General features: G+C 50.7%; 1 protein-coding gene across 1 annotated transcript in view; it reads right to left on the bottom strand.

Annotated features, from left to right (window-relative positions):
* Positions 1–979: 979 nt before the first annotated feature.
* LOC103888572 (zinc finger protein 709-like) overlaps positions 980–15,266 on the bottom strand; it is a 37,729-nt gene continuing 23,442 nt past the window's right edge. The window contains exon 5 of the mRNA XM_063719981.1: positions 980–4,718. The gene's annotated coding sequence lies outside the window, so the exon portion shown is untranslated. The remainder of the gene's footprint in view (positions 4,719–15,266) is intronic.

The raw sequence follows: 15,266 nt of genomic DNA, 5'->3' as shown, positions 1-15,266 counted from the left end.
CCACAGTCACAAATTCTTCAACCTACGAAGGAGAAGAACTGAGGTTATGGAACATCTTTGTAATTCACCAGTATAATCCACCACACTTTCTTTTGAAAACAACTCATTTTTTCTGTAACCAAAATGGAAGAGAGGTTTTTCCCTATTTCTTTTCCCTGATAGTATTTTCATGCCAAGGCCTAGAATTCCATTTGAAATCACCCAATAGAAAAAGGAGCTGAGAAACTTACTACACAGGCTCTAGAAAGAAAAATAAGAATTTTTATAAGGGAATACAAGACTAGACTTTTTTTCCCTAAAACCTACCTTCTTCTGGCATGTTTTGAAATACTTTAACTTCTCCATCAATCTCTAATGATATAGTGCATTTTACAGTTATTAAAAAACTGAAGCTGATGGCTGGGCATGGTGGCTCACGCCTGTAATCCCAGCACTTTGGGAGGCCGAGGCGGGCAGATCACCTGAGGTCAGGAGTTCGAGACCAGCCTGACCAACATGGTGAAACCCCATCTCTACTAAACATACAAAATTAGGTGGGCATGGTGGCGCATGCCTGTAATCTCAGCTACCTGGGAGACTGAGGCAGAAGAATTGCTTGAACCTGGGAGGCGGAGTTTGCGGCGAGCCGAGATCGCGTCATTGTACTCCAGCCTGGACAACAACAGTGAAACTCCGTCTCTAAACAACAACAACAACAAAAGAAAAAACTGAAGCTGAAATGAGTAAACCTATTTTTTCAAGGTGATAAACCCAGGGAGGGGCAGTGCTGACCTGAAACACTCAAGTGTCTGACTCAAGTGTCAGGTCACATCATCCTATCACTTGGGACATCCCCCCACCTCCAAGCTGCTCCCTGAAGTGCTTAGTGACCACTCTCCCAGAAGACACTCAACTGTGTGCTTTTCAGGTTCTTGCAACAACTCATTGGGGGTGGTTTTCTCCTTTCACTAGACTGAGAGAATCCAGAGGACAGAAATCATTCTTTCCTTTTTTTTTTGAGACCAAGTCTTGCCCTGTCGCCCGGGCTGGAGGGCAGTGGCGCAATCTTGGCTCACTACAACCTCCACCTCCCGGGTTCTAGCAATTCTGCCTCAGCCTCATGAGTAGCTGAGATTACAAGGGTGCACCACCACGCCCAGCTAATTTTTGGATTTTTAGTAGAGACGGGGTTTCACCATGTTAGCCAGGCTGGTCTTGAACTCCTGACCTCAGGTGATCCGCCCACCTTGGCCTCCCAAACTGCTAGGATTACAGGACAGAAAGAATTTCTGTTTGGTCTCCTCTATACTAGAATTTGATTGGCTAACTAGCCATGTGTCCCCAAGGAATGGAAATGGGTTGGAGAAGAAAAGGCCTGTCCCAAGGGATTAGTTTTTTACAATAATGATATAGGAGACTGGTCCCACCCCAGGGCATCCAGCTGCTCCCTGGGGAGGCCTCACCCCCACACCTCAGGCTCTTTGTGGGAAGCAACCTAGGGGCTGATATTCACTAGCCTTTCCCAAGAGACTTGGCAGCTGTAGGCATCTTGGGCCAGCCCCAGGTAGTCCTGAAACCCAGGATCAGGAAAAGGCAGAGGGTGGGCTGAGGTCACATCACTGTAAATTTTCCAAAGGGGAATCTCAACCCAAGACATTCTCAGAAGGTGTCTGTGCCTAGGGCAGATAAAAAGAGACACAAAGATTGTTTACAGCGGAGTGTCAGGTGGTTCTTCTCTGAAACATTCACAAACACAAAACAAATATTTTTAAAAGAGCCATACACTGCCCTCTAAAAAAATGACAATTAAAATACTGCCTGTGTTTGAAACATAGCCTGGAGGACGAAGAAGTGATATTGTTGTGAACTAAAGGAAATCCGTGTTATGAAATGCGGAAAGGGATCAGGAAATCCCAAATTTGCTGCCAGCCTTAGAAGGTAGCCTAGGGACCACAGTCGCGGATTTGAGACCCTGCTTCGCGTATATTTGGGAAACTCAGATAAAATCCAAAAGCCCCTGGTGAGAAAGAGGGAACTGGGGACCCCACAGCCTACCGCTCGTCTCACACGAACCCCATACTCGAGGCAGGATTCACCCCATGACCCTCCCGTGGCCCCCATACGGGGAGACGCGGAGGCAGCGGGCGTGACGTGGGGCAGTGGGCGCGGAGCTGACCAGAGAGGGCGCTGGGCCCAGGGCCGCAGTCAGTTGCGCAGGGACTGGACCGGACGGCTCGGGGTCCCGGCTGCCGTCGCAGCCCCACCCTGCAGCCTGAGAGGCTGCACCAGGGCCGAGGTGCGCCAGGGGTACTTGGGTCCCAGAACCCAGAGTCACCCACGAAGAGGCCCGGGTCCCGCCACAGCCTATTCCTGCCGGTTCCAACCAGTCCCATCCTAGTCTCGGGACCCTCAGCCCCGTACACTCACCAATTCCTGGCTTCCAGGTGTCCCAGTCCTCCCTACGGCTCCTGCTGCCAGTACGGGTGCCAGTGTGACATAGGATGCTACAGACACGTCTGTGGGTGTCTGTCAGCTACAGAGTAGGAGCCGCGTTTAGAGGGGTGAAGATGCCGCGCACCCACCTCCCTGCAGCGCGCCAGATCCACAGTTCTCACGACCCCACCCCATGGCCCTGATTGGATACGGCTCCAGGTCCCGCCCCCCTGGAGACTGAGTAACAAGAGGCGATCTCACTGTGCTGAGTGGAGCCGCATGAACAGGTTCCAGACACAGCCCTTGGCAGGCGGGCTTCCTCCCAGTGCAGTGACCCGACCCCTCCTGGGGAGAAATTTGCACTTAAGCAGAATGTCCTGATTGATTGTACTCAATGGCCCTTCCTGCTTCTTTCTCCTGGACCAGCAATGACAAGTGTGTGCTAGGAATCCCAGACTCACTGTCCAGTGGCGCCATCTCCTGGCCTTGGAGCAGGAGGGGGGCTCTGATTGTCCTCCAGGGATCAGGAATTTGGCATGAGGCTGCTGGCGACATAGTCAAGCCTTTCTCCCATCTGATGTCTCAATCTGCTTATTTTCAAGAAAACACATCGACAACAGGATAAAACTTAAATTCACGGAAAAGCAAAAACATGAGCTAGCTCAGAGAAGCAGTCTTTCAGACGTAGTTCAGCAGGAAAACCCCAATTTAGAGGTTAAACATATTCCCAACCATGGGTGCCAGACTGTTGAAATGGGTCCCCAGAGGCCGGGCGTGGTGGCTCACACCTGTAATCCCAGCACTTTGGGAGGCCAATGCGGATGGATCACCTGAGGTCAGGAGTTCGAGACCAACCTGGCCAATATGGTGAAACCCCATCTCTACTAAAAATACAAAAATTAGCCAAGCATGGTGGTGGGTGCCTGTAATCCCAGCTACTCAGGGGGCTGAGGCAGAAGAATCGCTTGAACCCGGGGGTGGGGGGAGCGCACGGAGGTTGTAGTGAGCCGAGATCGTGCCACTTCACTCCAGCCTGGGCGAAACAGCAAAACTCTGTCTCAAAAAAGAAAAAAGATCAGAAAAAGAAATGTGTCCCCAGAGTGTCCCTGCCTCATTACCAAGTCATGGTGATGAGGCAAGACACGTAAGGATTCAGCTCTGGGAGTTCAACTTGCCCTCTTGTCCCCTCTGCAGAGTGTGGCTATGCTCCCTCCTTTAAGACTTTAAGTGTTAATAAAAGTTCCCAATCAAAAGCCAAGAAACTAGACATTGATTTTGAAAACATAAGGAATTCCTCGTATTTTTATGAAAAACAAAGCTATTAGTCATACAGAACACGAATAGTACAATGGCAGACATAATGCCTTCGTTATCGGTAATTAAATGGAATAAACTTGCCAAACAAAAGACAGAGGCAGGGAGAATGAACTTTTAAAATATGATCAAATTGTATCCTGTCTACAGCACATTCATTGTAGATCTCAATACCCAAGTCAGTTGAAAGAGAATGAAAGAAAAAGATATTCCATGCAAATAGTAACGTAAAGAGAGCAGGGGTGGCTATACAATTGTCACACAAAATAGACTAAGTCAAAAACTGTTAAAAGACACAAGAGCACTATAAAAGGCTCAAATCATACAGAATACATAACAGTTATAAATATAATTGCAATAAATAACAGAGGCCCAAAATATATGAAGCAAACATTTTAAAAATTGAAAAGGAAGGCCAGGTGCGGTGGCTCGCACCTGTAATCCCAGCACTTTGGGAGGCCAAGGCAGGCAGATCACCTGAGGTCGGGAGTTTGAGACAAACCAGACCAACATGGAGAAACCCCGTCTCTACTAAAAATACAAAATAAATTAGCCAGGCGTGGTGGTGCATGCCTGTAATCCCAGCTACTCAGGAGGCTGAGGCAGGAGAATCACTTGAACCCGGGAGGCAGAGGTTGCCATGAGCCGAGATCACGCCATTGCACTCTAGCCTGGGCAACAAGAATGAAACTCCATCTCAAAAACAAACAAACAAAAAGGCCAGGCAAGGCGGCTCATGCCTGTAATCCCAGCACTTTGGGAGGCTGAGGCGGGTGGATCACAAGGTCAGGAGTTCGAGACCAGCCTGGCCAACATGTGAAACCCTGTCTCTACTAAAAATACAAAAATTAGCTGGGCGTGGTGGCGCATGCCTGTAATACCAGCTACTTGGGAGGCTGAGGCATGAGAATCACTTGAATCCAGGAGGCAGAGGTTACAGTGAGCCAGGATCACGCCATACACTCCAGCTTGTCAAGAGAGCAAGACTCCGTCTAAAAGAAAGAAAAGGAAATGTCAGTTCTACAATAAGAGTTTGAGACTTCCGGCCTGGCGTGGTGGCTCACGCCTGTAATCCCAGCACTTTGGAATGCCGAGGCGGGCGGTTCACGAGATCAGGAGATCCAGACCATCCTGGCTAACACGGTGAAACCCCATCTCTACTAAAAATACAAAAAAAAAAAAAAATTAGCCGGGCGTGGTGGCGGGCGCCTGTGGTCCCAGCTACTTGGGAGGCTGAGGCAGGAGAATGGCATGAACCCAGGAGGCGGAGCTTGCAGTGAGCCGAGATCGTGCCACTGCACTCCAGCCTGAGCGACAGAGCGAGACTCTGTCTCAAAAAAAAAAAAAAGGCTTAGAAAAAAAATACTGGGGGAAATTTCATGATATTGGATTTCTCCGATATGTGCTTTGGTTGCCTGAAGTACAGGCAACCAAAATAGATGAACTGGACTATATCAAAATTGAAAACTTCTGTGCACCAAAGGATGCTCTCAACAGAATAAAAACCTACAGAATGAGAGAACACATGTTCCTATCACCTATCTCACAAGGGATTAGTACCCAGAATATATGAACTCCTAAAACTCCACAACAAAACAAAATCAGGCTGGGCACGGTGGCTCAAGCTTGTAATCCCAGCACTTTGGGAGGCCGAGGCAGGCGGATCACCTGAGGTCAGGAGTTTGAGACCAGCCTGGTTGACATGGCAAAACCCCATTTCTACTAAAAACACATACAAAAAAATTAGCTGGGCGTGGTGGCACGTGCCTGTAATCCCAGCTACTTGGGAGGCTGAGGCAGGAGAATCGCTTGAACCCGGAAAGCGGAGGTTGCAGTGAGCTGAGATCGCGCCATTGCACTCCAGCCTGAGCAACAAGAACGAAACTCCATCTCAAACAAACAAAACACTATGGTTGTTACTAGAAAAGGGAAACATCCGGCTGGGCGCGGTGGCTCACGCCTGTAATCCCAGCACTTTGGGAGGCCGAGGCGGGCGGATCACGAGGTCAGGAGATCAAGACCATCCTGGCTAACACGGTGAAACCCCGTCTCTATTAAAAATACAAAAAATTAACCGGATGTGGTGGCGGGCGCCTGTAGTCCCAGCTACTCGGGAGGCTGAGGCAGGAGAATGGCATGAACCTGGGAGGCGGAGCTTGCAGTGAGCCGAGATCGCGCCACTGCACTCCAGCCTGATTGACAGAGCGAGACTCCGTCTCAAAAAAAAAAAAGGGGGGAAACATCAATTACTGTTTACACCAGCAATTCCACTTCTAGGTATATATCCAAAAGAAGTAAAAGCAGGGTCTCACACAGACACATGTACACCAATTTCATAGCCATAGCCATCTTAATTCACAGTAGCCAAAATATTATTGTAGAAACAACTCTTCCAGCCAATGATTTAATTCAATTACTGTCAAACTATTTTTTAAATATATTTTTTAAATCTTTACAAAAAAATAAGTGTTCAAAGTAGATAAACAAAGTGTGCTTTCTCCATACAATGAAGTATCATTCAGACAGAAAAAGCAATGAAGCTCTCCCTCTCCCTCTCCCTCTCCCTCTCCCTCTCCCTCTCCCTCTCCCTCTCCCTCTCCCTCTCCCTCTCCCTCTCCCTCTCCCTCTCCCTCTCCCTCTCCCTCTCCCTCTCCCTCTCCCTCTCCCTCTCCCTCTCCCTCTCCCTCTCCCTCTCCCTCTCCCTCTCCCTCTCCCTCTCCCTCTCCCTCTCCCTCTCCCTCTCCCTCTCCCTCTCCCTCTCCCTCTCCCTCTCCCTCTCCCTCTCCCTCTCCCTCTCCCTCTCCCTCTCCCTCTCCCTCTCCCTCTCCCTCTCCCTCTCCCTCTCCCTCTCCCTCTCCCTCTCCCTCTCCCTCTCCCTCTCCCTCTCCCTCTCCCTCTCCCTCTCCCTCTCCCTCTCCCTCTCCCTCTCCCTCTCCCTCTCCCTCCTCTCCCTCTCCCTCTCCCTCTCCCTCTCCCGTTTTTTCGGTCTCCCTCTCCTTCTTTTTTCGGTCTCCCTCTGTTGCCGAAGCTGGACTGTACTGCCGGGATCTCGGCTTGCTGCAACCTCCCTGCCTCGGGCTCCTGTGACTCTCCTGCCTCGGCCTGCCGAGTGCCTGGGATTGCAGGCGCGCGCCGCCACGCCTGAATGGTTTTTGTATTTTTGGTGGAGATGGGGTTTCGCCGTGTTGACCGGGCTGGTCTCCAGCTCCTGGCCTCGAGTGATCTGCCTGCCTCGGCCTCCCGAGGTGCTGGGATTGCAGACGGAGTCTCGCTAACTCAATGCTCAATGGTGCTCAGGCTGGAGTGCAGTGGTGTGATCTCGGCTCTCTGCAACCTCCACCTACCAGCCTCCTGCCTTGGCCTCTTAAAGTGCTAGGATTACAGCCTCTGCCCCACCGCCACCCCGTCTAGGAAGTGAGGAGCGTCTCTGCCTGGCCGCCCATCGTCTGGGATGTGAGGAGCCCCTCTGCCCGGCCGCCCTATCTGGGAAGTGAGGAGCGCCTCTGCCCGGCCGCCCATCATCTGGGATGTGAGGAGCGCCTCTGCCCGGCTGCCACCCCGTCTGGGAGGAAGTGAGGAGCGCCTCTGCCCGGCTGCCCCGTCTGGGAGATGTGGAGCACCTCTGCCCGGCCGCCCCGTCTGGGAGGAAGTGAGGAGCGCCTCTGCCCTGTTGCCCTATCTGGGAAGTGAGGAGCGCCTCTGCCTGGCCGCCACCCCGTCTGGGAAGTGAGGAGCGCCTCTGCCCGGCTGCCACCCCATATGGGAAGTGAGGAGCGCCTCTGCCCAGCCGCCCCTTCTGGGAGGTGAGGAGCGCCTCTGCCCAGCCGCCCCTTCTGGGAGGTGAGGAGTGCCTCTGCCCGGCCGCCCCGTCTGGGAGGTGAGGAGCGCCTCTGCCTGGCCGCCACCCCGTCTGGGAGGAAGTGAGGAGCACCTCTGCCCAGCTGCCCCATCTGGGAAGTGAGGAGCGCCTCTGCCCGGCTGCCACCCCCTATGGGAAGTGAGGAGCGCCTCTGCCCGGCCGCCCACTCTGGGAAGTGAGGAGCGCCTCTGCCCGGCCGCCCACTCTGGGAGGTGAGGAGTGCCTCTGCCCGGCCGCCCCGTCTGGGAGGTGAGGAGCGCCTCTGCCTGGCCGCCACCCCGTCTGGGAGGAAGTGAGGAGCACCTCTGCCCAGCCGCCCACTCTGGGAGGTGAGGAGCGCCTCTGCCCGGCCACTCCGTCTGGGAAGGGAAGAGCGCCTCTGCCCGGCCACCTCGTCTGGGAGGTGAGGAGCGCCTCTGCCCGGCTGCCACCCCGTCTGGGAGGAAGTGAGGAGCACCTCTGCCCGGCTGCCCCATCTGGGAAGTGAGGAGCGCCTCTGCCCGGCCGCCACCCCATATGGGAAGTGAGGAGCGCCTCTGCCTGACCACTCCGTCTGGGAGGTGAGGAGCGCCTCTGCCCGGCCGCCCCGTCTGGGAGGTGAGGAGTGCCTCTGCCCGGCCGTCACCCCGTCTGGGAGGAAGTGAGGAGCACCTCTGCCCGGCTGCCCCGTCTGGGAGATGAGGAGCACCTCTGCCCGGCCGCCCCGTCTGGGAGATGAGGAGCACCTCTGCCCGGCCGCCCCGTCTGGGAGGTGGGGAGTGCCTCTGCCCGGCTGCCACCCCGTCTGGGAGGAAGTGAGGAGCACCTCTGCCCGGCCGCCCCCTCTGGGAAGTGAGGAGCGCCTCTGCCTGGCCGCCACCCCGTCTGGGAGGAAGTGAGGAGCGCCTCTGCCTGGCTGCCCCATCTGGGAAGGGAGGAGCACCTCTGCCCGGCCGCCACACCGTCTGGGAAGTGAGGAGCGCCTCTGCCTGGCTGCCCCATCTGGGAAGGGAGGAGCACCTCTGCCCAGCCGCCACACCGTCTGGGAAGTGAGGAGCGCCTCTGCCTGGTCGCCCCGTCTAGGAGGTGAGGAGCGCCTCTGCCCGGCCGCCCAGTCTGGGAAGTGAGGAGCGCCTCTGCCCGGCCGCCCTGTCTGGGAGGTGAGGAGCGCCTCTGCCTGGCCGCCACCCCATCTGGGAGGAAGTGAGGAGCGTCTCTGCCCGGCCGCCCCGTCTGGGAAGTGAGGAGCGCCTCTGCCCGGCCGCCCCCTCTGGGAAGTGAGGAGCGCCTCTGCTCGGCCGCCCCGTCGGGGAAGTGAGGAGCGCCTCTGCCCGGCCGCCCCGTCTGGGAGGTGAGGAGCGCCTCTGCCCGGCTGCCACCCGGTCTGGGAGGAACTGAGGAGCGCCTCTGCCCGGGCGGCCCCGTCTGGGAAGCGAGGAGCGCCTCTGCCCGGGCGGCCCCGTCTGGGAAGTGAGGAGCGCCTCTGCCCGGCCGCCCCGTCTGGGAGGAGAGGAGCGCCTCTGCCCGGGCGGCCCCGTCTGGGAAGCGAGGGGCGCCTCTGCCCGGGCCGCCCTGTCTGGGAGGTGAGGAGCGCCTCTGCCCGGCTGCCCTGTCTGGGAGGTGTACCCAACAGCTCCGAAGAGACAGCGACCATCGGGAGCGGGCCATGAGGTCGATGGCGGTTTTGTTGAAGAGAAGGGGAGGAAGTGTGGGGAAAGGAAGGAGAGATCAGATTGTTGCTGTGTCTGTGTAGAAAGGGGTGGGCATAGGAGACTCCATTTTGTTCTGACTAGGAGAAATTCTTCTGCCTTGGGATGCTGTTGATCTATGGCCTTTCCCCCAGCCCCCTGCTCTCTGAAACATGTGCTGTGTCAACTCAGGGTTGAGTGGATTAAGGGTGGTGCAAGATGTGCTTTGTTAAACAGATGCTTGAAGGCAGCATGCTCTTTAAGAGTCATCACCACTCCCTAATCTCAAGTACTCAGGGGCACAAACACTGCAGAAGGCCGCAGGGTCCTCTGCCTAGGAAAACCAGAGACCTTTGTTCATGTGTTTATCTCCTGACCTTCTCTCCACTATTATCCTATGACCCTGCCATATCCCCCTCTCCGAGAAACACCCAAGAATGATCAATAAATACTTCAGAAATTTAAAAAAAAAAAAAAAAAAAAAAAAAAAAGAAAAAGCAATGAATTCCTCATACATGATACAACACGAATGAACCTGGAAAACATTATGCTAAGTGAAATAAGCCAGACACACAAGGACAAATTTTTTGTTTTTTGTTTTGTTTTGAGACAGAGTCTCACTCTGTCATCCAGGCTGGAGTGCAGTTGTGTGATCTTGGCTCACTGCAACCTCTGCCTCCCAGGTTCAAGCGATTCTCCTGCCTCAGCCTCCTGAGTAGCTGGGTTTACAGGTGCACACCACCATACCCAGCTAATTTTTGTATTTTTAGTAGAGACGGGGTTTCACCATGTTGGTCAGGCTGGTCTGGAACTCCTGACCTTGTGATCTGCCTGTCTCAGCCTCCCAAAGTGCTGGGATTACAGGCGTAAACCACCATGCCCAGCACAAGGACAAATATTGTATGCTTCCAGTTACATGAGGTGCCTAGAATAGCCAGATTCATAGAGAAAGTAGGATAGACATTATCAGGAGCTGGGGGGAAGGGAGACTGGAGACTTGTTTAATGAGTACTGAATTTCTGTTTAGAGTAATGAGAGAATGCTAGAGATCAATAGCTGCGTTGGTCACACCACACTGTATATTTACTACAACTGAATGGCACATTTTAAAAAGGATTGAAATGGCAAATTCTCTGTTAGTATATTTTACCTCCAAACAATTTAAAAACTCAAGAAAAAAACATGATTCAAGCTACTAGGCATGAAAACAACATCTGGGATAACAAATTACACTGAGTGGAATAAACAGCAAATCAGATACTGCAGAGAAGAAGATGAGTGAACCTTGTGACCTAGCAGTAGAAACTATCTGAAATGAAGCACCCAGGGAAAAAAAAAAACCACCACCACCACCACCAACAACAACAAAAAACAGAACATCAGTGAGCTGTGTAGTGGGAAAATTACAAGTGACATAATATCCTAATAACAAGACTCTTTGGCAGAGGAAAGAACACAACAAAAAATATTTCAACAAATATTGGTTTCACATTTTCCAAATTGGATGAAAATTATAAACCCAGAGATCAAAAAAGTTCAACAAACCACGAGCATATATGTATATAAATCTACACCACGGCACATCATCAGTAAATTACTTCACAGCAGGAACAATTAAAATAGCTTTAAGGCAACAGGAAAAAGACATTAACTACAGTGAACCAAAGATAGGATTCATTACATACTTATTACCAGCAACAGTGCAGATCAGGACACCATAGAACAATAACCTTAAAGTAATGAAAGAACAAGTATATCAACTAAGAGTCCTATATCCAGCAAACAATATCTTTCCAAGTGAAGGGAAAATAAATTATTAATTCAGCCATAGTGAAAGAGTTTGTAATCAGCATACTTGCTCCATAAGACACATCACTAAACCTCATGGGGGCAAAGAAAAATGAAGCCAAGTGGAAATCCGGAAAGAAAGAAGAGCACCAGAAATGATAACCACTTCAGTAAACACAAAGGGTTACTATTTTTTATTGCTTTAAAAAAATCATTGAATCTTTTAAAAAAGAAAAATAACAATGTATTATGTTATGAAGTTATAAAATTATGATGAAGGCCAGGCGTGGTGGCTCATGCCTGTAATCCCAGCACTTTGGGAGGCCGAGGAGGGAGGATCACCTGAAGTCCAGAGTTCGAGACCAGCCTGACCAACGTGGAGAAACTCCATCTCTACTAAAAACACAAAATTAGCTGGGCATGGTGGCGCATGCCTGTAATCCCAGCTTCTCGGGATGCTGAGGCAGGAGAATCACTTGAACCCGGGAGGCGGAGGTTGCAGTGAGCCGAGATCGCGCCATTGCACTCCAGCCTGGGCAACAAGAGTGAAACTCCATCTCAAAAAAAAAAAAAAGGGTGAAAAGTATCTGAAATAACCAAACAAATAGCCAAACAATTCTGAAAAAAAACAAAGAAAATTTAGCAATCCTAATCAAGACAATGTCTTTGGCAAGTAGACAAATATATCCATGGAACAGAATAAATGTTCCAGTAACATTTCTACACATATGTGGTCCAGTGAACAACTGAACAACAAAGTGAACTGAGTCAAAATTTCTCAACAAATAATGCTAAAAAATAGAATATGCATATGCAAAAAGTAAAGACTGTAGATCTATGTCTTGTACTATATACAAACATTAACTCAAAATGGATCACAAAACTGAATGTATAATCTAAACTATAAAATGTAAAGAAAATGTGGGTGAAATTATTTGACCTTGGGTTACGTTACAATTGCATACATATGACAAAGATGCAGAATCCATTAAAAATTGAGAAACTTCATTAAAATAAAAATCTGCTTTGTGAAGGATACAGCTAAGGAATTTTTTTCTTTTTTTTTTTCTTTTTTTTTTGAGACAGAGTCTCGCTCTGTCACCCAGGCTGGAGTACAGTGGCATGATCTCAGCTCACTGCAACCTCCGCCTCCCAGGTTCAAGTAATTCTCCCGCCACAGCCTCCCGAGTAGCTGGGACTACAGGCACACACCATCACGCCTGGTTAATTTTTGTATTTTTAGTAGAGATGGGGTTTCACCATGTTGGCCAGGCTGGTCTCGAACTCCTGACCTCAAGTGATCTGCCCGCCTTGGCCTCCCAAAGTACTGGGATTATAGGCATAAGACTGCTAAGGACTTTTTTTTTTTTTTTGAGACGGAGTTTCATTCTTGTTGCCCAGGCTGGAGTGCAATGGTGCAATCTCGGCTCACCACAACCTCCGTCTCTCAGCTTCAAGCGATTCTCCTACCTCAGCCTCCTGAGTAGCTGGGATTACAGGCATGTGCCACCATGCCTGGCTAATTCTGTGTTTTTAGTAGAGACGGGGTTTCTCCATGTTGGTCAGGCTGGTCTCGAACTCCCGACCTCAAGTGATCCGCCGGCCTTGGCCTCCCAAAGTGCTGGGATTACAGGCGTGAGCCACCGCTCCCGGCCTAGAGACTGCTAAGGATTTTTAAAGAATAGCCATAGATGGGAGAAAATACTTACAAACCATTATCTGATGCAGCAATTATACCCAGAATATATAAAGAGCTCTCAAAAACTAATAATCTGAAAACAATCAGTGTCATTAATACTTGACCATAGAATATTTTTCAGTGACAAATAAAAACATGAAATATCATTCAACATCATTATTCATTAAGTAAACACAAATTTAAGCCACAATTTTTTTTTTTTTTGAGGCAGAGTCTTGATCTGTCGCCCAGGCTGGAGTGCAGTGGTGCGATCTTGGCTCACTGCAAGCTCCGCCTCCCAGGTTCACACCATTCTCCTGCCTCAGCCTCCAGAGTAGCTGGGACAACAGGCGCCCACCACCACACCTGGCTAATTTTTTGAATTTTTAGTAGAGACGGGGTTTCACTATCTTAGCCAGGATGGTCTTGATCTCCTGACCTCGTGATCCATCCACCTCGGCCTCCCAAAGTGCTGGGATTACAGGCATGAGCTTAAAGCCACGTGCCTGGCTTTAAGCCACAATTCTAATACCACTACACATATTTGGGAGTCTAAAATTAGTAAGATTGGCTGTATCAAATGTTGGTGACAATGCAAAGCAACTGGAACTCATATGATGTTGGCAGGAATACAAAATGGAACAGCCACTTGGAAAACAGTTTGGAAGTTTCCTAAGAAGTTAAACATATACCTGTCACAACACCCAGCCATTTTACTCCTAGGTAGAATAAAATAAAATCTTCTAAAGAAATATCAGCTGGGCATGGTGGCTCATGCCTGTAATCCCAGCACTTTAGGAGGCCAAGGTGGGTGGATCACGAGGTCAAGAGATTGAGACCAGCCTGGCCAACATGGTGAAACTCCATCTCTACTAAAAATACAAAAATTAGCTGGGCGTGGTGGCACGCACCTGTAGTCCCAGCTACTAAGGAGGCTGAGGCAGGAGAATGGCTTGAACCTGGGAGGCGGAGGTTGCAGTGAGCCAAGATGGCACCACTGCACTCCAGCCTGGCGACAGAGCGAGACTCTGTCTCACGCAAACAAAAAAGAAATATCATATGTTCTTACAAACACTGGTATGTGAATATTCATATTTAATTCTTAATAGCCAAATACTGAAATTAACCCAAATATCCATCAACAGCTGGAGAAATAAATTTTGCTTCTTCTGAAGATGGAATATTATTCATGTACAATAAAGAACTATTGGATGAAGCTCAATTATGCTGAGTGAAAGAGGCCTGACACAGAACAATACAAACTGCAGGATTCCATCAGGGGTGGCTGAGAGAGAGGAGGCAGTAGGGTGGGGCAAGATTACCAAGGACCAGCGGGTAATGTTTGAGTCCGATGGATGGGATCCTTATCTTGAAAAGATTGTTTCATGAATACATATTTTTATGTCATTTAGAAAAATCTCAGTACAATATACCTATTTCTTCCTGTGAGCCATGGGAATTGAAATAATTGGGGATAGTGAACAATGCCTGGGGTGGAAAGAAACTGGTGCCCCAGTAAGGGGAGTGGAGGGAGGAGTGCCCGTTGGTGCTCTTGACTGTGAGGTGGGTCTCTGGGAAGTTAACAGCTGAGGGAGAACTGTGTGGGGCTCCCTCCTGCTCTGGGCAGGGCTTACTCCAGCCCTTCTCCCCCATCCTCTTCTGCCCACTGATAGCCTTGCTGCAAAAGGGGCACCAGAACTTCTTAGCCTGCTCTTCCCAGGTGATTCAGCTGTACCCAGGAGAGAAGTACCAGGAGCTGGAGTGGATAATGGGACCGATAACCAAGCGATCAGTGGGCACAGGCTGGGATGAAAAGGAGAGAAGGGATAAGATAGTACTTGGGTGGGCCAGGCACAGTGGCTCACGCCTGTAATCCCAGCACTTTAAGAGGCTGAGGCAGGTGGATCACGAGGTCAGGAGATCAAGACCATCCTGGCTAACATGGTGAAACCTCGTCTCTACTAAAAATACAAAAAATAAGCCAGGTGTGGTGGCGGGCGCCTATAGTCCCAGCTACTCGGGAGGCTGAGGCAGGAGAATGGCGTGAACCCGGGAGGTGGAGCTTGCAGTGAGCCAAGATGGAGCCACTGCACTCCAGCCTGGGCAACAGAGCGAGACTCCGTCTCAAAAAAAATAAAAGATAGTACTTAGGTGGTGATCACCTTCCTGCCACCCAATTTAGCTCAGTGATGCCTGGGGTAGGGAAGTCATCAGTTGCTTTGACATGACGCTGGAGACACACATTTCTACAGAGGTAGAAAGGAAGCCAGACCCCTTGGCCTAACAGATCCCACACCAGCTCTCCTGAGCCAGGGTTACTGACTCATCTAGAGCCTCACCAGGCTGGGCTGGTAACAGGGACCTGAGACCCAGAGAACATCTGCATTTAGGACATGATATCCTCCAGACCCCCGGCCTGACCCTCCATGATACATCCCACCCTCCCATTCTCTAGATTTGGGATCAGACCTTCCTCATAGGCACCATCCCCCCAAACAGCCCATACTTCCACATCCTCTGTCTCCCGCCAGTGATCAAGGGAGGCATG

This window comes from Pongo abelii, chromosome 20, assembly GCF_028885655.2.
Source record: "Pongo abelii isolate AG06213 chromosome 20, NHGRI_mPonAbe1-v2.0_pri, whole genome shotgun sequence".
NCBI classification, from domain to species: domain Eukaryota; kingdom Metazoa; phylum Chordata; class Mammalia; order Primates; family Hominidae; genus Pongo; species Pongo abelii.
Note: the sequence above shows the minus strand (reverse complement) of the source record. Positions and strands in the feature narration are given on the sequence as shown.